The following is a 20900-nucleotide window of genomic DNA, read 5'->3' as shown; positions in this document are numbered from 1 at the left end:
ATAATCTTTCATGCCTGGAAGCCAGGGTGCCAGGACAGGATGCTCTCAACTGTTTTCTTCACTATATAAAGACTTGTCTGCAAGTCAAGCCCTATTTTTTTTTTTTTCCCATTGAGGATGCATAGTTTATTAACTATAAAGCACGTGTGTGTGTGTGTGTGTGTGTGTGTGTGTGTGCCTGTTTGTACACACACCTCACCAAATAAGCCTGCATGGAACCTCGCTGTGGGCCTTGCTCCCAGCTGCCAGGTGGCTAGGGAAGCCCTCATCCTGGGGCATGGGGGTGGGGGTGTAAGGGAAAGGTTTTCCTGATGTGTGGATCTGCTCCCCTCTCCTTATCTTCTTGGCTCTGTGTTGTCTGGTATTTGACCTGTGGTGTCCATGTCTGTGTCCAACACTGGTCTGGTGGTCCTAAGCCTCAGGGCCGAGAAGCTAAGTCCCACCGTTTCCTGCCTGCAATGCCCAGTGTGGAATTTATCAACAACTAGGTTCCTATTTTTTCTAATAGTTTTATATTTTACACAAATGTGTGCATCACAGGAACTGCAGGGAACATGGTCCTGTGGGTAACTTCCCTCGAATAAATTGGGACCAATGCCTACTGGGCTCCTTTGTCCCTGAGATGAGCCTCTGCTCCTTCCCCCTGCTCATACCCATGAAAGCCTTAAGAGAAATAATTTCAGGGAAGAGTATGTTAGTTTCCCATGGCAACTACAACAAATTACCATAAGTTTAGTGGCTTAAAACAATGAGAATTTATCATCTTACAATTCTGGAGGTCAGAAGTTCATAATCAGTCTCAGTGGGCTAAAATCAATCAAGGCTGGCTCCTTCTGGAGGCTCTAGAGAAGGATCTGCTTTGTTGACTTTCCCAGCTTCTGAAGCCACCTGGACCCCTCCCCACCCTCACAGCTGGCAGGGGGCTACCTTCCTCACTCTCCTCTCTGACTCCATTGTAACACCCTCCCGCCTCCCTTTTATGAAGACCCTGTGGTTACATTGAGCCCACCCATATAATCCAAGACAGTCTCCTCATCCCCAAATCCTTAGTTTAACCCCACCTGTGTCCAAGTCCATAAAGGGAAACCTCATTAGCGTGGACTTAAAATGCTACAAAGGGGCCTGGTATGGGGAGCGGTGCCACTGAGGGAAAAAATGTCCATTTTATAGGAAACTTTACAGGAAAAATTGTCAGTCATGGGCCCCAAGAGAAGAATCGCAACAGAAAAGACTCATTGATGACAGGCCCCCATGGGTAAAGATAGATATGGCATCTCCTACAAGTTATTGACTGCTCCTGCCACCCAGCTGACAAGAAACCCTCATCACTGGGAACTCCTTCTTGTCTCCCAAGGACCTGGTTCAAAATAACCCCTCCCAGCTTCCTCCTCCTTCTCCATAAAATAATGTTCCTGTCTTTGGTTTGTCGGACTCACCTGTGGTTTTTCTTGCTTATCCTGGATTGGCGTTCTCTACTATTCTTGAGAAAATCCATTTTTTGCTGGTAAAATAACCGGCAGTTTCATTTTTAAGGTTAATGCCTGCAAAGTCTTCTTACCATGAAAGGCAACAGAGCTACAGGTTCTGGAGATCAGGATGTGGATATCTTTGAGGGGGCAAGATTGCGTCTCTTCCCACATTAGACGCAAACAGATGCTCCCGTTTGTCAGGCTCCGTCCAGGGCTGCACATGAATCCTATAATTTAAGCCTGATAAGGGTTCCACAAGGTGGGCACGTTCCTCACTCCCAACATGCTGATACAAGAGTTGAGGCTTAGGGAGGTCTGCTTCATGCAGGGGTGAGTTTGGAACTCAGACACACTGTGGTCTGTCTTAAGAGCTTCTTTTCTGAACCACAGGCTCCAGAGGCTGAACCCAGTGTCTCAAACCATACTGCAGCCCAAGGCTGGCTGACCTTCCCAAAAGGTCCCCTCTCAGGCTATGCCTCTTTCCTATCCCCTCTGGGGTGATTCATTGCCCATGCTGCATGACAAATGACCACAAGATTAGCACCTGAAACAACAGCCAGTCACCTTGAATCGGAATTTGGGTTTAGTGGGGTTCCCAGCAACCCCAGGTCTCATGAGGCTGAAACTGAGTGTCAGTGGGGTGGGGTTTCTGCAGGAGGAACCTGCTTGCGGGCTCCTGTAAGTGGTCGGCTGAACTCAGTTCCTGGAAATTCAGGTCCCCATTTCCTTTTTTGGCTGTCAGCGGGGGTGTTCTCAGCTCCTGGACACTGTCTGCATCGTTCCATCATCATGGCTTGCAAAGGCACGTGGGCGTTTAATGCTAGGACTTCTGTCTCTTCCACCAGGCGGAGAAAATTGTCTGCTGGGAAAGCATTCATGTGCATAGCTCTGGTCCACCTGGATAATCTCCCTTTTGTCATTGAAACTGCCATAATCACAGGGATGGTATCTCAACCTAAGTGTGAAGGAGGGGTCACTAGAGGCCTCCTCAGAATTCTGCCCTCCACAGGGGCTTGACAGACCCTGTCCCCTCTATCACACCCCATCTCAGTTTCCTGCATGGGGATCCTGCCCATTCACAAGGCTTAGCACCTGGTGGGGAGATGTGGGGGGGTGCACAGGTGAAATGGTAATTGAGAGAGAAGCACAGAATTCTTGTGCCAACCCCAGGGGAAGGTGCAGGCGGGGAAATATCCAAATTTGGAAAAGACTCCAATGGGCTATGGGGTTAGGATGTGTTTTCTTGGACACAAGGATGGTTTCAAAGGAGTTCCTGGAGACTGAGTTTTCCAAGAACATTTCTGTGGAATCTAGGGTTGGAATTGAAGGCTCTCAAAAGCCTTTCTTTAGTGTATCCAAGTCTATGTTTTACCCTTTCCTCAAAATAGTCCGCTGTAGCATTTCTAGCTGTGTGACGGTGGGCAAAGCTAGTAACAGCTTTGTGACTCAGTTTCCCCACAGGTGAAGTACAGATGATCACTGTCTTTCCCACTCAGGGCTGTTACAGGCTAAGTGTTTGAAACATATAAATACATCCAGTGCATGAGACAAAATAAGGGCAAGCATTCAGTCTTTTTTTTTTTTTAAGATTTTATTTATTTATTTGAAACAGAGAGAGAGAGATCACAAGTATGCAGAGAGGCAGGCATAGAGAGAAAGAGGAGGAAGCAGGCTCCCCGCTGAGCAGAGAGCCCGATGCGGGCCTCGATCCCAGGACCCTGAGACCATGACCTGAGCCGAAGGCAGAGGCTTAACCCACTGAGCCACCCAGGCGCCCTTTAAGATTTTTTAAATTTGTTTATTTGACAGAGATCACAAGTAGGCAAAGAGGCAGGCAGAGAGAGAGAAGGGGAAGCAGGCTCCCTGCCGAGCAGAGAGCCCGATTCGGAACTCGATCCCAAGACCCTGAGATCATGACCTGAGCCGAAGGCAGAGGCTTAACCCACTGAGCCACCCAGGCGCCCAGTCTTAAGATGTAGCTGAAAGGTGTTCTAATTTTATAGAATGGGATGGATCCTTTACTGTGAGAGCAAATAAAATGTCTTTAATGATGGGGAATGTTCAGGTGAATCAACGGGGAGCATTCAAGCTAAACAACTGTCCCGAGGCAGGTGGAGGACACCCACTGGTTTCCAGGGTGTGGGAATGTCATCTTTGCAGATGGACGTGTCACTGGTCACCCATGGCACTTGGGGGAAGGCGATGAAGGCACTCCCTCCACCAGCTTTGCCTAACTCCGATGAAAGAAGAAGTTGGGGACCAACAGGATAAACAGGAATGTTGAGTGAGGCCTTGAGCAGGGCCCTGTGGCCATCCTAAGTGCTCCTGGTTTTCCCACTTAGTGAACTTTTCCTCCTAAATTCACCTGGGCTGTTCAGGGTTCTTGGGCTCCCTGGAATTTTACTGAGAGTTTCAGATTTTTCCAGCAACTTATTCTGCTGGCTTCATAAGCAGCTATTTGGGTCAAAACTAGAGATTTATGGGGCTTCATTCCTGAGACTCTGCTATGACTGTGGTTCAGAACTACCTGTTTTGCTTTGGAAAGTTTCTGGGCTAAAATATTTTGGCTGTTAGCAAGTGAGGACCACGAGCATTATGTTAGAAACATGAGCATTCGTATGCTGAAATTAAAATTGTTGTGTGTGTACTTGTGTGTGCCTGTGTGCACCTATGTGTAAATTGTGTGTGTGACTGTGTATGTGTGTGTGTGACTGTGCATGTGTGTGTGTGTGTGTGCATTTGTGTAAACCTGGTCTCATCTATACATTCTTCCTTGTCCTGAGACAGTCTAGGGAATGCAAGAGAAGCTGAACTCCTATAAAGCCACTGATCTGAGTCAGGGGTTAAAAGTTTCCATATACTTAGGGACAAATACCTCCTTCTGGGAACGAGAAGAAATGAGAGGTAACGGCCATCAGCAAGTACTGGTTGTCTGGAAAAAATTAGAAGTAACAAGTTAAAGCCTCCTTGCACAAATATTTCTGTTTTCCAGGAGCCCTATAAAAGTATTGATCAAGAAGAAAGGCATCCTGTGAAGTCTTGTGTCTACTAACAGTGACAATCATGAGATAATGACAGTAGGACAGAAGGATGTTTCCCTACTCCAGCCCCTCATCCTTGGGAAAAGTGTCTTTATAAACCAGCATACTATCCTTTGAGAGCAGTCCTTTCTTGTTGGCTCCCTTGTATGCAAGCTATGTATGACATTGAGGCTCAAGAACCTGGTGTTGAGGGTCTGGTAAAGGTTCCATCTTGGTTAAGGTTGGTTGGCCTGGTAAGGGCTTTGGGCAGTCTTGTCTATCTTCATAGAAGTCTGCCTATCGAACCGAGCTTATTTAGAAACTTTAGGGGTGAGGGGCGCTTCAGCGGCGCAGCTGGTTAAGTGCCTGACTCTTGGTTTTCAGTGTCATGAGATTGAGCCCGACAATGCACTCAATGGGAAATCTGCTTAAGATTCACTTCCCCCACCCCCAAATAAATAAATAAATCTTAAAAAAAAAAATAAAAATTTTAGGAAAGGTCAATAGAGAATACCTGTCCACATGATCCCAGGAGGTGAGAGCCTGGACTGCCAGTTGTTCACTGCAGGAGAGAGAAAGGGTATTTGGAAGGTGTTTGTAGGACACAGAACCTCAACCCTTGAGAGTGTGTTGTCTCTGCAATTCCTAGCCTCCTGCAGGTCCCTCTTCACTGAGCCCAGTTTGCAGCTGGCTCTCCTCACATTGAGGGGCGGGTGGGGCAGGAAATAACAGAGAGACCCCAAGCTGTGCTTCAGGGATGCTGCCCAGGGGTTTTTAGCACAGCAACCAGGGTTAGCAAGACAAATTTTTCTCTGGCTTCTGGCTATGTGACTTGGGAAAGAATTGATTTTTCTAAGGAGCTGGCTCTACTTTTGCAGAGTTAACTTTGTAACTGATTATGTTTTTCTTTTTGCTTTGTTCACTGGGGAGCTGAGAGTAAAATTCATATCCAAGTTTAGGAACTGGGTTAGAGAGTAGAGCATGGGCTTCTAACCTTCCCTTAGACTTCATTTTCTATGCTAATCTAGAGTTTGAGAACATTTATTTATATTTTTCCCATTTTAATGCTAGTGAACTCTATCAAATCCTCTGTGGAATAAGTCAACTGCAAATGATAAGTATTAAAAAAAATTTTAAAAAACCTGTGGTATTTACTAATAGGCCAGCAGGCTGCGGACACCCCCCTTCCACCAGGAGGAGGACAGGGATTGGGTACTGAGGTGGGGATGGGCTGTGCGCAGATGGGGTGATGAAAGGTCTCAGCTTAGGGTCAGGAGTCTGGGAAAGGTACCCAAGCACTCGGGGAGCCCACAGAGAGGTGAAACTAACCATGCCTGCTCAGTTCCTGAGTAAGAAGCATGAGCTACCAGCTCTGGGCCCATCTCTTTCAACTGGTCGCGTATACTGGCTGTGTTTTTTGGGGCATGTTGCCTAACCTCTCTGAGCCTCAGTTTTCTTCTCTGCAGAATGGGATCAGTAACAGAGTTAACTTCATAAAAGATAGTGAGTCTTAAGTGAGATCAATTTGTCCAGTGCTGAGCAGAGGGCCTGGCTTTATGGACCAGCTGTCATGGTGATGATGATGATGATGATGATTAGTGCAATCAGAAGGTCCAGAAATTGTGTGTTGGGGAATGCTGGAAAAGTGATGTGCTTCATTTTTTGACTTTTGAGCTTCCAGTAAGTGTTGCTTATTCCCCGGGCGGGGGGAGATGCAGATTCAAAGATGTCCCCAAACTAAATTTCCCACCCTAATTCCAAGATTGTGCCTATGGCAGCCTAAAGTGACATACATATGCAGATGTGATTAGGGTTGCTAATCCTTCAGCATTAAAATCAGGAAGTGTTCCAGGTGGCCTAAGCAGAGAAAAGTCTCTTGCTGATGGTGGAAGTCTGAGAGATGCAAAGGTGAGAGGGTTTGACCCTAGCCACGCTCTCTTTCCCAGCCTTGGCATAGAGGGGTCATGGTAGGGACTGAGAGCACCCTCCAGGAGCTCAGGACAGTCTTTAATGGGTGGCTGGCCAGGAAATGGGGGTTGCTAGTCCTACCACAGCAAGGAACTGCATTCTGCCCAAACCTGACCGACCCTGGAAGCAGGCCTTCCCTAGGCCCTCCAGATAAAGCGTGGTATGGCCAACACTTGATTTGCATCTGTGAGAGCGCAGTCACACCCTCCAAGACTTCTGAGCTACAGAAGTGGACGATAATAAATGGGAACTATGCAAGGCTGCCAAGCTCGTGGTGTTTGTTACACAGCAAAGATATCCTCTACGCAGGGTCCCTTGTACACAGAGCTGTCCACCTTACAGGCCGTGGGGGCCCTGGAAGCAGATGCCACCGCCCAGGGAAGGGACATACCTGTGCCTGGGAAGTTAAGAGCGTACGGAGAGGGGGCCGTGGGACGCCCCAGGAGAAGGTTCTCTTGCTTCTCCCGGGAGGATGATATGTGACAGAGGAGCCTGGATAAAGACAGCCAGCTGGAGGGATAGAAGGTCCTTATAGCATTGCTTTAATTCTGGCTTTCAATTAGATCAGTGATGCCCTTCTGGTGAAATGTGTGCCGCTTAAACCCAAGACTGTAAACCTAATAGGAATTTGGTTCGCTTCACGAATCAAGATAATTGTACTTTGAAAAATGTTTTCGACATAACATTAATTTCGACCTTTACGTAAAGTGTGAGATAAGTGTGTTTTTAAAATGGATATTCATGCATGACACATTTTCCATTATCACCTTATCAGATTTTCTGAGTTCCTGCAGGAGTAGATAGTTCAGGTGTTGAAAATAAGCAATCACTTATTTTTATGTTCTTGCGGGGACATGTTATGGCGATTGAATGGAATTTGCTTTCTCTTTTTCCTACAGGAGCCTCAAGAACAAAGACCAGGGGACAGTGTTGGGTCCTGCCTCCCAGAAACCACCAGCTGTGATTGAGGTTGATTAAAAATGAAAAACAAGCAAAACATTCACCCATCTCCTGTCCTCTCCATACCTCTGTTTCCTGTCCCTGGAAGGATTCTCCTGTATCCTTGGATTTAAGATCCTTACTGTGACATAGTTAAAAAGCAGGTTAAAGATTTATTTGTAAATTTCCACTGGATTCCCTTGGCTTCCGGAGTCAATTCGACACTGTCTCCCTCCCACCTGTGCTCAGGTTAGTGAGTTCTCTTCCCTAACCTCACTGGCCTTGTTTGGATGAAGGAGGCCTGTCCAGATGCTGGCTGGCCCTGCAGAATTAAAAAAAAAAAAATACCAAATAGGAGCACCTGTGTGGCTCAGTGGGTTAAAGCCTCTGCCTTCGGCTCAGGTCATGATCCCAGGGTCCTGGAATGGAGCCCCGCATTGGGCTCTCTGCCCATCAGGGAGCTTGCTTCCCTTCCTCTCTCTGCCTGCCTCTCTGCCTGCTTGTGATCTCTGTCACATAAGTAAACAAAATCTTAAAAAAAAAATACCAAATAGAGTTTTTTAAAAATTAAGACAAAATTCATACAACACAAAATTCACCACTTAAACTGTTTTAAAGTATGCCATCTCATGGCTTTTAGTACATTTACAATATTCTGCAAACATTACCACTAACTAAATTTGGAACATTTTCACCAAAAACAAACTCTGGACCCATTAAGCATCATTCTGGCTGAATATGGATTTGCCTGTTCTGGACATTTCACAGAAATGGAATCATACTGTTACAGGATTATAGGGTTCTTGTCTCATAGGGTCAAAGAATGAATCTCGCAGACACAAAAGCGTGAAGTGAAGTGGAAGTTTGTTAAGTGGAGGTGAGAGCAGAAGGGGAAGAAGCAGCTCCCCAGAGTGAGAGGCCTCCCGAATGGGTTGCCACTGCAGGCTTCTAGTGGCAGTCTTATTCAGAACTGACTGGGAAGCTTCTGGCCTTGAGTTTCTCGTGCATTCTTGGTTTGAGCACCTACTCTTGATAATACTCTTAATGACTCAATTCTTTGCGGTTTGGTCATTTTCTGTGTTACACTGTAGCTGCCAAAGAAAAGTACTCTGGACCATCTGAGGCCCAGTTGGTCTGTTTCCTTATCTCTTGTTGGCTCTGTCTGGCGTTTCTGTCTGCCAGGAATAGTTTCAGAGCCCAGCCAGGGTCCCCCTACCTCTCCCTGCCTAGACCGTAACCCTTTCCTTACTCAACACAGTTTAAAACCTTTCGGACTTAGCATGTTTTCAAGATTCGTGCATGCTGTAGCAGGTGTCAACACTGCATTCTTTTTTATAGTAGAATAATATTCCGTTTATGGATATACCACATTTGTGTATCCATTCATCTGCTGATGGACATCTGGATTGTTCCTACTTTGGGGTTATTATAAGTGATGCTGCTATGAATATCTGTGTACAAGTTTTACTTTAAGTGAGTCCTGCAGAATTTCTGGTGTGAGCTAACTATTGGGTTTTATTTGAAATAGTGATGTTCCCTTGGTGAGTGCCTGTTAACAAGACTTTAATTCATTGATTGGCTGCCCGGACATTTGTTTCTCTTCAGAGAAAACTGTATTGTGTTAAATGCAATGGGTTACTTAAAAGACGTTTTTCAAGGACATAATACTGTAATGCCTACCCTATACTGCCTGAAAGTCTTCCCAGGTGGGTGAGGATTGTCTTGTCTTGGCCAAGAAGGCTCCCATGTGGGTGAGGATTCTCTGATCTTTTTTGAATTCTCCTACTCTCTTCATTTCCTCCGGACCCATCCCCTGTTATCTGTCTTACTAGATGTAATATCTCAGAGATTGAATTAAAGAGGTCAGACCACTTTGTGAGAATTCTTGCAGTAATCATGATTTCTGAAACAGGGATATACCAGAAAACATGTGCACAGACCCCATGGCCTCATGTCATATCATGCTGTGTAAATCCAGCCATTTGGGTTGGGGTGCATTTGCTCTCACTAAGATGGATTTAGGCTGAGAAGGATTTTGAGCTGCATTGCTGGAAGTGTGGGGGTCTGAGGAAGACTGAACGCAGGGGGTTAGGCATGGAGTCCATATGTGGGACAAATGCTCCACATCTCTCACAAAGTCCCTTCTGCTCAAGGCCCCCCATGCTTGACTCTCTGTACCAAGCTCCACACTGTGGGGCACACCACACAGCCTCTCCAGCTGAGCAGCAGAGGGGGGCGGTCACTGGCTGGCTAGGTGTCCTGTTGCCCCAAGTCACGTATTTGCAAACACTGGAATTACAGCTCGGCAATCACAGCTTGGCAAAACAACCTCTTTACCAAAAGTACAGAACTGCTGTGTCTGACCCAGGGAACTGCAAAATTTGTGTCTCAGGCTTTCCTGGGGTTAGGAGTTTGCTGAGTAGAGATTTTGATGACCTTGACATGCCCTGCCTTTTTTCCAGGACTTTCTTTTTAAAAATTTTGACCAACACAAATCATTGAATTTGGGTGCATAAACTGTACGTATGGTGGGATCTCTCAGCTCTCCAAGGGGTGGGGTAGTCCAGACCCCTGATCCCTCTACAAGGGAGCCCCACTTCACTGCAGACTATCTGCAGTTCCAGAGAGATGAAGCAGAGACTCACACTTGTTTTGGTAACCCCAAGTTTTTTGCCTCTGACTTTCTGCTGGCTTATGCAGACACACACATCATTGTAGCTCTTAGCCCCTTTCCCTGCTCACTGGTTGGTTTCATTAACTGAGCTGCAAGAGACCCAGGAATCAGGATGATCTCATGATGGGGAGAAATCCTGACCTTTGCAAACCTCTCTTTGTATCAATATACATGCATACATACACACACACACACACACACACACACACACGTGTATTCATACATATGTATGTTTGTTTATTTCATTATTTGTTTCAGGACTTCTCTGAAAATACTAGAAGAAGAAGAGGGAAAAGAAAGGCAAGATATTAGTGTCAAAAGTATAACTAGAAGACCCCGCCCTCTGTGAGCTGCTTTTTGCTACAGGGAAACCCATCACAGATAAAGAAGGCATTAACTCACACTTTCTCCAACAACTTTTAAAAGAGATACAAGTAACCCAGTGCATGTTCTGCAAAGCCTTCAAAATGTGAAGGCAAGTGAAACTGTGGCTAATTAAATGCTTCACGTTTGTCAACGTTAGCATATTATATGAGATCAGCTAAATGTGTCACTCAGGTGAGCTGAGCTCTATGTCCATACATAGCTTTCCATGGTGTGTTCTCCATGTTCCATCAGCGTTCGCAGTACATTTGTTTCCTGTTTATAGGGCTTTTGTGGCATGTGGCATGCAGAGAGTGCACTGGGGTGGGAAGGAGTGGGAGAGGGGACAGCTTTCTAGTTCTGGCTCCCTGGGCACTTTGGAAAAAGTCTTGTCCTTGAGCCATACCTTCAGGGAAAACTGGGGTAGTTTCTTACATCCCAATCTTTGAAATTACTGTAGAATTTCAGCGGCATTAATATTTTGACTTTTTAGAATAAATTTTTGGCACACCCCTGGTTTTCAGTTATTGCTCCATAACTGACCACCCCACCTAGTGGTTCCTAGTTACTACTGTTATTTGCCATTGAGTGGGTCAAGATTCTAGAAAAGGCACAATGTGCAGAGCTTTGCTGGAAGTCTGGAGAGTCACTGGATGGTTTCTTCACTCATGTGTTTGATGCGGCACCTGCATCGCCCCACGTGGCCTCTGCAGAGCTGGGCTTCCTCACATGGTGGCCTCCGTGGAAGGGGGTTGTCTTCTCCACAGAATGGCCCACTCTGGGCTCTAGGCAGGGGTGTCACAGACAGCAGGGAGCAGGTGGCATCACCTGTGGCCCAGCTCTGCCACACCGAATCATCTGATCTCCTCACCCTCCACTTCTCTCTTCCTCAAGACCATGACCACATTTCATACTAGTCCTGCAGTGTCCTGCTTAGGAGTGTAGTCTTTAGCAGCTGGATTTAAATATTTTTCCTTGTGCAATGAGAATGTTAGCTCATGGGCGCCTGGGTGGCTTAGTCGGTTAAGCGTCTGCCTTTGGCTCAGGTCATGATCACAGGTTCTTGGGATGGAGCCTCATGTTGGGCTCCCTCCCTGCTCAATGGGGAGTCCGCTTCTCCCCCTGCTCCACCTCCTGTTCCTGCTGTCTCTTTCTCTCTCACAAAATAAAATAAAAATAAAAATAAAAATAAAATCTTAAATGTTAACTTCTATCCCCAAGAACCAGAGAGTAACTTCATGCAAAGCACCTAGAACAGAGCCTGGTACCAGGTGCATCTTCGAGGAATGGCCGTGACTCTTCTCTCCTGCCATGTGGTGCAGGTTCCACCAGGACACCTCTGAGTCTTAGTCACCTCAGCCTTGCATTTCCTTCAGTACTTGGTGAACAGAACACAATTGGCACAAATCGGCACAAACTCAGCCTTGATGTTTGCAGGGACACAGTCCCACCATGAGTCATGTTCCCTCTGTGTGGGGTCTTTGGCTGTGTCTGTCTTCTCAGCTTACCCCCCTGTCTGGATCATCGCTGACCATCCCCCATAGTAGCCGTCCTTGCCCCCATGACATCCTGTTTCATTTTGTTCTTAGCTACTTGCTTCTCTTGGACCAGGAGGTGAGCTCCTTGAGTGCCAGATTTCAGACTGTCATGTTTCCTGCTGTGTCCTCAGTGGCTAGAACTGGGCCATGGAAGGGAGAGGGAAGGGTAAAAGAGACTGGCTTCATGCTGATTTCAGAAACACATTGCAGAGGAATGCTGCCTCCTACGCTGGACTGAGATTTACTTCCTTTTTAAGCAGGATTCAGTCTCATTCAGTCCACTCAGATTCGTATTCAGTCCATTCAGTCTTATTATATTCATGTAAAATCCATTCATAATAAAAATAAAACTGTATCTTCCCAACAGCAGCTTAATTTTGAATGAAAACATTTGGGGGGGTGCTCTTAATATGGACACTCAAAGTGCTTAGCCACTTTGTAGCTGTCTCCAGCTCTGGCTTTGCCCTGAGTCCGCTGTCCTCCCTGTTGGAACCCATGGCTCCTGGCAGAGTTACTTGGAGTCCACTAACTTCTCAGACTGTTAGCTGGGTCACCCTCACCCTCCTGAGGCTGGGATGATCCACGCCCACCCCAGCAGAGAGGACAGACTCCATTCCGGCTGTCCTCCCAGTGCGATTCTCAGAACAAAAGAGAGGAGATAGATTCCTTTTTATTTTATGCAAACATGGCTTTGAGCATTTCTTGGTTTTTCCTTCTTGCAACTTGAGTCGGGAGCAGCCATCTGAGTAGTTTACAGGGTAAACTAAATTTATGCTGCATAAATTACTGGAACCTGGAAATTATTGGTTTTATTTTATTTTAAACATGAAAAGTTAGGCTTGCTATGTACCACTCAGTATGAAAGTTCTTAATTTTCCTGTTTGGTGTACACTCTAGAGTCTGGCTTTGGAACTTCCAGATGTCTGCTGGGTGCACGGGGTTGCCTGTGTGAGTCTCATTTCCATGATTCAGTCTTTCTCGAGTCTCTCTGTCTCTCACTTATCTACCATCTCTGTCTCCTGCAGAGATGGACTTCAAGGAATTCATGTCACTCTGTGTGCCTCTGTGATATCTGGGTCATGTGGTGAGGGTTATTATGACTTTCATGATCTTATCATGCACCCAGGGGCTGACCTAATTCTTAATTGGAGAATATGGGGTACATAGAATAAAGTCTGACCATGTGCACACCTTGAATGCCTGAATAGAGGCTCTCAGGCTTGGTCACTCACTGGGACCTGCAGGGAGCACTGGGGCCAGGTCCTCTCTCCCAACAGGGGACTTAACTGGCCTGGGTTGCATGTGGCTTGGGCACTGGGGTCACAGATCTGAGGGGTGCTGACTGGGGCCAGGCTTGTGGACCCTTCGGTTCTCTGGATTGTCAGCGGAAACAGGTGCTTGGTGGGCTCTGGGAAGGGAGGCGGGAGCAATCAGACAGCATGCCTCTGTCACAGAGCCTGCTTCTCAGGGACTGCATGTTGTTCTGGATGAGTAAATGATCAAGAGGTTGGATTATTTGTTGGAGAAAGATGTCTGCAGGGAAAAGAATGACTGACTGGTGTTGAAATATAATCACGGATAGATTTGGCAGTTTGGATGTATTTAACATTGAGACATTAAGGTGTCACGTTACCGATTGTTTTTATTGATTGTCCCAAGGTTCAGATTTGGGACTCAGGTCAAGTTGGAACCACTTCATCTGACAGCAGCTGGCTGCCTGGGAAGGCCATGGGGGCACGCAGTGAGATGAGGTGGAGTCAGGCAGGGCGTGCTTGATCCTGGGCTGGGTGTGCCCATGTCATTCCAGGCTCACAGAGGGTAGATGGGGGACAAGTGGAAGACCTCTGAAAGCCACCAGGCCTGTATTGTCCTTGGGATCCACGTCCCCGAGATGACGGGGACAGTGGACAAGACAACCCATGGCCTGTGCCCTCCTCCACACAGTCTCCTCCTTCTCCCTCATCACCGTCTGCTTGGCTGAAGGATGAGCACAGGTCTCTGTTCTGTCCTTTTTTGTCCCACCCACTGGGAGAGTCCCCCACCTTTTGGCTCAGTTCTGATAGATCCATCACGGCTTCCTCCTAACATCAATCCCATCTGCCTCAGCACGTCTTGCCTCCCCTGTCAGAGGAGGACATGAGGAGGGATGGGGCCCTAGGGTGACACGTTCTCCTGGGGGGCGGGGACTGTGGAGTGCCCTGTCCTACTTTGCTCCCGGGGCTGGTTGTGCTGCTCCTCCATTCTGCTCCAACCCCACGTGGGTCACATATTGTCCCAGGCCTGGGTCAAGGTGCTGGCAGAGGCCACCTCCTGTCTCCAAGTCTGTTTCTCTTTGAGGCCACACATAGGGTTTGGGGAGTCCTCCACACGATCCTGATGGAACTTTCAGTCAGTCTCAACCTTTCGTCCTCACCTCCTACTTGGGTGGTAGAAGGGACCTTTATCCTTCAGGAAAAGACAGCATCAATGACAGCCACTTTCAGAATCACCTTAGATCAGAGAGGGGAGTTTGTTTTTCCTTAGAGGCACTGAAGAATTTCCCACCAAACATGTGACCTATTGCCATGGAAACACATGATGTGGAGGGATCCTTAGGAGCCCATCCGGGTACAAGCTCTGTGGGATCTGTGGGACATCAGGATAGTGGAGAAGCTGGCTGCCCTTGTCCCAGGGATGGTCTGTGATGAGCAAAAATGCTTCTTCGGTGAGTCTGATGAGACAAACCTGTAGGCCTGGGACTCTTCATCCTGAGAGCAGAAGTGGACAGAGAAGTGGAAGGTGACCCTCCACCTTGCCGTGTGACCGCTGATAAAGGAAGAAAGCTCAGGCTCCTGTTAGGATACAACCTGCTGGGAGGATGGCCCTCCACTGAGCAGAGTGGGAGTGCGGCTGTCAGGGCACAAAGGTAGTGACAACATGACTATGCCACCTCTCAATACACAGGATGGACAGACACAAAGACAGAAGATGGAGAGGTGAGAACCACAGGCCACAACAAGAGTCCATGAGAAATACTGCATTTCTTTATTTTTTGTAAGTGAACTGAAGCACCCACTTCTCTGGATTCTGGTTTGTAAGAGGAGTTCCTGATTCCTGGCCCCTCCTCACAGCCTCTTTAGGGTCATCTCAAGGACTTGGGCACAGCCAAGGCACAGAGAAGACCTCCGACCATAGATGGTCCCCACTGAGTCCTGCAGCCTCACATTCCTCTGTGCTGTGTTCTGAGGAGACCAGGAGCTGCACAGAATCTCCTCCCAGCATGGGCTACATTCTCCCTGGGCAGAGGAGCTAAGGCAGCTCTGTCCCTGGGTCCCAGCCTCTCCTCTCCTTCAGGGCCAGGGAATGGTCTGTTTTATCTGAAGGAAGCCCCTGCCCCCTGTACCTTCTGAGACTCCCACCTCTTCCCTCTAGACCGGACTTGGGATTTGTGAAAACAAAAGCCAGGAGGTGTCCACAACCATGTCTACTTTCTGCCCTGCCACAAGCCATCTCTACGGCACTGTAAGCAATACCTGCCCTAGGAGAAGAAGGAGAAGGGAGAGAACCCAGAAGATAACATCACAGTCCTTCACCCACCACACATGGAGGGCCTGCGGTAAGGTAATTTGGATTCTTCTCTTAGAGAGAAATGTTTTGAAGAATGTTGCTTTGTCTGGGCAAGAGCTGAAGCATATCCCTACCCCAGAGATGGGATAGGGATATGGGTCTTGGACAGGCAGAACTCAGCCTGAGAGGTCAGTTCCAACCAGACAGTGATTGGTCTCAGGGGACACTGCAGACCCCAGGTACCCCTGTGAGGGTAAAGATGACAGAAGGTGAATCAGAGAGCTCAGTTGTTTTCAGGGATAGCTAAGTTGGACTAGTTGAGATGGTGTTCTTAACATGCATAAGCTGCAGGATTCTGATCCTGTAGGAGGAAATGAGGAGGTTGGTCCCAAGAACAAGTTGGCCCCATGCCACTTCCTCTACCTCTTTCTTTCCTGAATGTGCACATTCTCTGCATTAGGACTGAGGACAAGGTTAAGAATAACTTTCTGCTCCTTGCTGGTGGTCTTCTGATTCTCTAGCAACATTCTGGCACTCTTCAGGGCACTGTTGCTTCCTGTCTTATTTTGTGATTGAGGGTTTTGTCTGTGCCAGTGAGCCCCCAAGGACAAGAACCACATCTGAGTCACCTTGATTCCCACACAGTGGAGCAGTACATTTCCAGCTTCAGGTAAGGCTTGCTCCAGGGCATAAGTAATATGATTTCTAATTTCAGGCAGCTTTTCAACCTCATGGTCCCAAGCTGGTCACCAACATCTTGAAGGGATATCAAACTCTTCATTCTAGGTAAGCAAACAAACAAAAACAAAACAAAACAAAAAACAAAAAACACACTAGTCTCATCTGAGCTCCCATGGAAGAAGTTCGAAAGTCTTCTCTCACAAGTCCTTCCTTTTCACTGTCTGTCTCTAGGTTATGTCTATACACCCCGAGTCCACCATGATGGTTAGGGTAAAGACAGTAAGATTAGTTCCCATACCTGGAACTCATGGGTAGAGAGAGGGATCACTGAGAAACCAAATTCCACAAAAGGGAGTCAGGGTGTTTTGGTGGAGGAACTGGCAGTAGAGGCTGGGAAGGGACTGGCACAGAGCCACTATGTGACATAGCTGTCATTTCATTGAATGCCTGCAACTACTCCAGTGGTAGATACTGTTGTACAAAACAGAAATTAAAGATGAAGGAGGTTGATGTCTCTGCTTCAACCCCTCTAAAATGATTTGAAGCCCATGACTTGTATGTGGGAGAGATGTCCAAATCATTCATTCATTCATATATATATAATTTTTTTTTGAGAGAGAGAGAGAGCAGGGGTGGGGGTGGGGCAGAGGGAGAGGGAGAGAGAGGGAGAATCTTAAGCAAGATCTATGCCTAGTGTGCAACAGATGTGGGGCTGGATCCCTTGACCATGACACCATGACCTGAGCCAAAATCAAGAGTCAGATGCTTAACTGACTGAGCCATCCAGGGGCTCCTGCCCAAGTCATCTTCTCACTATACCAGCATTTTGTTGTTTGAGGTATTCTTTTTAAAAATTTTATTTGTTCAATTTATCAAAATGTGTTAATTCAATAAAATATTATTTTAAATATGATAAAGTAAAACCCTTTCTGGTATGTGGTTCTAAGACTGATACACAAAGTCATGAAACCATCATCCCAAAGGAGCTACAGATCAATCCCCTTTCTGCCAAATTCCTTTGTGATGTTAATCTCTCCCCAGTCCTCACCTGGAAACCACGGATCTGTTTTTGGTTGTTATCATTTTTTGTCTCCCAAGGATTCCCTTTTAACATCAAGAAAATACCACAGTAAAACATGATAGTGTTTTGAGTTTCCAGAAAATAGTGATCAGAAGCTCCCCTGGATTCGGGTGTGCTTTAAAATGAGTTTACATTAATCAGTCACTACACCATCGACATCCTTTTGAAAAATGGCACTATTTGTGTGTGTGAGGCATTGCTCTTTTGTTTATGGTTATTCCTGGGGGACTTATCGATCCACAATCTCCCTGCAATAATTTACAGCCTACAGGTTGGCAGCCACGGTGGTTCTGTCAAACAAAGGGAGCCTCAGAGGCTTCGAAGAAAGCAAGGATGGACCTATGCTTCTCCTGCCATCCTGGCAAGCTGGTCGGACAAAGCTGGAACAGCTTTGACAGCTCAGTGTGTGCCCTCAGTCCCAGTACAAACAGCAGGGATTGAAGGGAGAGATTAAAAGATTTTCACCAATTTGACTTTTTTACTTTTCAGATCAAACATTGCTCCGTTTTGCACAAGGAATATTAAAAACAAATGATATGTCAAGTTGGCGAGAGAACCAACCTTACTGGAAGTTCTTTGTGTTTATTTTATGTTAAAATGGATGAGAGCTTATTGAAAAGAATGTGTACTGGAAAAAGAATCCATATACTCGTCCAGTGAAGGGATCCTCGTGCTGTGATCACATCCTCCATGGTGACGGTGATGGACATAGGGATGTGGGTCAATCTACAAGGTCCAGCTGGTGCTGGCTGTCTGGCAGGATGGTAGTGGGCAGCCTTCTCTAGACACCTTGGCTGGCCCTTGCATTGCTGGATGCTCCTCTGGCTGGGTGAAGCAAAGAGCGTATTTTAAAAAGAACAGAGAGTTTGCATTTCTAATTTGTCATTAGATCAAAGATAAATCATACATGTGACACCAGAATCCCACCACCTCACTTGCTTCTTTGTAATCAGAACTTCCAGGACCCACATATCTTTCCCTGTGTCTGTCTCTTTTTTTCACAGACACAGACACAGACACAGCTTTTCTGAATATTTCTGCTTTCATTACAATTTCCCATTCATGGTCTGTCACTCCAGTCCCCCTAGTCCCTTGCCATCAGAAGGAGAGGTTATTAAAAACAGGTTCATGGATTCTGCTCTGGAGACTGAGTCAATCAACTAGTCTGGAATTTGCATTTTTAGTAAGCAATTTTAGTAAGCAGGTAAGTTCTGATACAGATGGGCTGCATGCTACACAAACATCTGTTAAACATTTTAGAGATATTTCTGATTGTCCATGAGTTGGCACCTTTCTATGTGGGATCCATCTGAAAGGGGCTGACAACTCAAAGGAAAAAAAAAATCCAAATCCTGTTTTATAAGCATGTGGTTTGGGCACACTGGGTTATAGGTATGTCCCACTTTTGGTGCAAAACCAAAGCACAAAAAGTCTACCAAACACAGAAAATTATTATTTGTTTATAAACTATAAATGTATTTGTCCTTGGGGCTTCCCAGCCCCTCAGTCTTGAACTCTGCCCCAAGCAAAGTCACTGTGAGCAATGGCGGGGGTGGGGGTGGGCAGAAGGTGGCAAAAGTCAAAGAGCCCACCCATATCTCCCTCTTGTGCTCTGGGGTGTCTGGGACAGAAATGGTCTGGGGACAGGCAGGCTTGAAGACCCCCAACTACAGCACAACTATCCCTTTTTCTCTCCCAGCAAGTTCCCATCGGGTGCAGGGCTTGGCCCACCTGGGTTGGGAGAGGTTGATTCCCATCCCCACCCTGCACATGACCCAGCCTGCCCAATCAGGTATCTCCACCCCCCCACCCCCCCGCCGCCCGCCCCCAAACTTCACTCCAGCCACAGGGATTGGTTCAGCCACGGCCAATAGGAAGTTCCTAGAAACTCACTGGAATTTCAGGGAAAAGGCACCTCACCCACCCACCCACCCACCCCCTAGCCCCCATCCTGGTTGCAGGAACATGTTTCTTCACACCTGGGAGCCCAGCTAGATTCAGCTTCTGCAAAGCTTCACAGACCAGAAGTGCAGGAATGAGGCAGGTTCCCAAAGTCAGAACAGATCTCTCACAGCGCGTAGGTCCCATCCATTCCCTCCTCTGTTTAGGCAGGTGAAGGCTGGGTGAGCATGGTCAGCATGTTGATGGATGCATAAAGCAAGCCTTGAGTGTGTGCCTGGTTCTTCCCCACTTCCATCAGTAATGCCTCAGTGTCCTGAAATAGACAGGGGCACTTACATTTCCACTGGAGAAATCCTGGTTTCTCTCTGTGGTTGTACTTACATTATCAACAACAATACATTTTAATTTTGAAACAATGTCAAATTTAAACAAAAATTGCAAGACCAGTACAAAGAAAGACCTTCCCTCCCAAAGGTTTAAGATTAAATTACCTGTATGATTCCCAATGATTCCATCATTCCCAAATAGCTTAGTGTGTAACTGTGTAATTCCTACAAATAAGGACATTCTCCTCTGTAACCACAAAACAATTATCATCAAAATCAGGGAATTATCATGGACACATTAATAACTTCTAGTCCTTAAGCCCCATTAAAATTTTTCCACTTGTCCCAATAATGTCTTTTAGAGCAAAAGGATTGGTTCAGAATCAACATGTTCCATTCATTTGTTGTCTGTCCTTCAATCTGGAGTAGTTCTTCAGTCTTTGTAGACTCTCATGACCTCCACACATCTGGAGATTACAGATTAGGAATCTTTTGTCTGGTATTGCTTCCTACCAGGACCAGGTGCATCGTGGGCAGGAATATCACAGAAATGAGGCTGTGTTCATGCATGGTATCCTTGAGGGTGACAACCCTGGTTCTGCAGCACCAGCAGAGGGCCATTTATGTGGAAGGTTATAGGTGTCCATCTTGGAGGAGCAGGGAGGTAGAGAATTCCAGCATGACTGTATTATATTACATGGAGCACTGGGTGTGGTGCATAAACAATGAATCTTGGAACACTGAAAAAATAAATAAAATAAAATAAAGTAAGAATTCCAGTGTGATCAATGAGATTTACTACTAGGGACTTTGGGAAACAGGACAGGGATAAAGGGTCCTCATCCCCAGAGGCAGAAGAGTCATAATACTTGGTCCAGACTTCCATCTATGGCTTTGTTATTGACTTGTTGTATGACCCTGGACCCACATATCCCTGTGCTAGTCTCCATTCTTTTATCATAAAATGAAGACGACAGTCTGTCCTTCCTAATTTGCAGGCTGGTATATGAGTTAGATACAAGGAGAAGGCTTTTAGTATCAGAAATCCCTGAGTAAACATATGGCATAGCTTTCCTTACTTGGGGTTGAGCTGGAATCTTGGGGCTACTTCACACCACTGTCTCACATATCTGCCAGCTTTGGTCCCGTTCTCAGATGACAGCCCTTTTGGGAGAAGAACAAAGCTAGAGGAAAGACACTATTCACCTTCAAGACTTACTATAAAGCTACAGTAATCAAGATTTGTGGATTGGTGAAAAATAGATCAATGGAACAGAATAGAGCTAGAAAGAAAGAAAGAAAGAAAGAAAGAAAGAAAGAAAAGATAGCAGCCAGAAACAAACCCGCATATACAGTCAACTGACCTTTCACAAAATAAACACAATGGAACAAA

Source organism: Lontra canadensis, unplaced genomic scaffold (genome assembly GCF_010015895.1).
Source record: "Lontra canadensis isolate GAN:19392208 unplaced genomic scaffold, GSC_riverotter_1.0 scaffold16, whole genome shotgun sequence".
Taxonomy (NCBI): Eukaryota; Metazoa; Chordata; class Mammalia; order Carnivora; family Mustelidae; genus Lontra; species Lontra canadensis.
This window is presented reverse-complemented; position numbering follows the sequence as displayed.